This window comes from Manihot esculenta, unplaced genomic scaffold, assembly GCF_001659605.2.
Source record: "Manihot esculenta cultivar AM560-2 unplaced genomic scaffold, M.esculenta_v8 Scaffold64, whole genome shotgun sequence".
In the NCBI taxonomy this organism is placed as follows: domain Eukaryota; kingdom Viridiplantae; phylum Streptophyta; class Magnoliopsida; order Malpighiales; family Euphorbiaceae; genus Manihot; species Manihot esculenta.
Window position 1 is genome coordinate 1,984,745 of NW_025215481.1, and position 2,500 is coordinate 1,987,244.

Consider the following 2,500-nt stretch of genomic DNA (forward strand, 5'->3'; position numbering starts at 1 on the left):
CATCGGCACGGGCACAACACACAAATGCCATGCCCACACCTTGCACCAGCGTCCATTTAACACGCCCAAGCATTGGGATAAACCACCGGATCATTTCCTTGAACTGTCACCAATGGCCCTGGAATGGGCCCCACCGGGCCCGGGATGGGCCCCACCGGGTCCACCACGCCCGAGAATTTTTTCGATGTTGAATCGAGAGGTAGAGGTGGAGAGGGGGCTAACAAGCTTATTCGCATGCTATACCGATGCCCACATATGGCCTAGCGCATGCCCAGGCCCCGGCCTTGCTGGCCCCCCCAGGGGGGTGACTACCCACACCCCCCTAAAGAGCCTTAGGAACAAGTTGGGCTGTGGCAGGAGGAAACATCACAATGTCTGAGGTGACACACCCCCCCTAAAAAATTCAATTTTAGGTATTTTGACCTGATTTTTTGCAGATACCTTTATAAAAATGTAATCTAATTTTACAAAAATTTTGAAAATTTTTTATCGAGTCTAGGTATTTTTTTTATTTTTTAAGTGTTAAAAATTCAAAAAATCATAAAAAATAGAAAACCCGTCAGAAAATCACCAAATTTTTTGTGGAACCTTAGAAAAATATTATAAATTTATTTGAGTTGTTATTTGGTGATTTTCTTAAACTTTGCACGGAGACATGACAATGCATGGGGTGACATGACAATACATGAGGTGACATGACAATGTTTGAAGTGACACACCCCCTAAAAAATTCAATTTTAGGTATTTTGACCTGATATTTTGCAGATATATTTAGAAGAATATAATCTAATTTTACAAAAATTTTGAGAATTTTTTATCCAGTCTAGGTATTTTTTTTTATTTTTTAAGTGTTAAAAATTCAGAAAATCATAAAAAAAACATAACTCGTCAGAAAATCACCAAATTTTGTGTGGCACCTTAGAAAAATATAACAAATTTAATTGAGTTGTCATTTGGTGATTTTTTAAAACTTTTCAAAGAGAATTGGCTTGTGTCACAATTCTTGCCAATTTTGGGCATGCATGGTGGCTATAGGAAAAGTAAATGGAGGAGGTAGTGCTCTTGATCTCACAACATATTGTTTCGTGTTCTTTTTGCAATGTGAGATAAAATAGATAAAAACTCATAGAGGTTGCAATAATTGGTTCATAGTCTCAATGAGTAAAAGAGAATCACTCCATAGATTTTCATTGCCTATGCGATGATGGCAAGTGTGCGTCCAAGCATGTGAGCCAACCATTGCAAAATGTTGGTCAATATTTTTTCTCGTGTGTTGAAAGATATTGTCATTGTATAAGTATTCAAGCTTGAGCTTGTTCAGTACAGAAAACAATGGCACGCTTTGCTCGTTGAAGTGTACAATTAATTGACCGCGTGAACCTCTTTTGGCCTGGTGGTTGGCCAACGGGATATACTTGTTTACCAATGCTAACCTCATTTTGCAAAACATGTGCAAATAGCATCAACCCCAACGTTGCACCACGGGCTCATTGGGGAGCAATGGGCACAGCAGGAGGGAGCCACGGGCCAATTGGCTGCTACTGGGCGTGGGAGCAATTCGCCACGGGCCCGTAGGCGCCTTCCTGAGCACAGTTCAGTGCAGCAGCAAGGCGCACGGGCCCTAGGCGCCTTCCTGAGCACAGTTTCCCGTGCAGCGCAAGCGCCACGGGCCCGTAGGCGCTTCCTGAGCACAGATCCCCGTGCAGCGCAATGCGCCAGAAAATTCCAGAACGTCCCAGATTGCTCCCAAACCGCCCAAACAGGGGCAGACACGTGGAAAATCACCAACCACGAGTTAAGGTCGGTTGAGCACCCTCATTTGCCTATAAATACCCCCATTGGCAACATGTAACTCAACAACTTGAGAGTGGGAGCCTCCAACACCCAAAATAGCCTTTGGGACACCTTGTACACACTTTGTGGTGTATTTGTGAGCTTTCTTGTATTCTTGCCTTGTAAATTTTCCCAAGTGTAATATAAAAGCCATTTTCCCCAATTCTCTTCCCTTCTAGCTAGTTTAGCTAGTTTAGCTTCCTTCATCCCACAAGAAGCTGGCCGAGCTCTTCACAACCCTTCAAATTACTTTCCGCTGCGTGATAGTGAGGTTAGGCTGACTTAGCTCGACGGACTGAGCTGAGTGCCGCACGGCTTAAGCGATTTTCGGGGTTGGAATCATTAAGCCCGTGACAAGTGGTATCAGAGCCATTGGAGGCAAATTCTGCCTGGTTCTGGTTGGCCAGCGGTAGCATACTGTGAGGTTTACTGCTGCTGTGATTGGAGTTGCCGAGATACCAGAGGGTGGTATTGCTGCTTCAGTGAGGGTCAGCTTGCCTTTGTGAGGTTATTTCCAGCTGATTCTGGGCAAGAGTCTGCCAGAATTATTGGGGTGCTGGTTTGGCAGGAACTGAGGTTATTTCTGCCAGTTTCTGGGCAAGTTGCTGAGCAGTTTCGGCAAGGGTGATTTTTGGCTGCAGAAGAACAGTCCAGCGAGGTTAGCCTG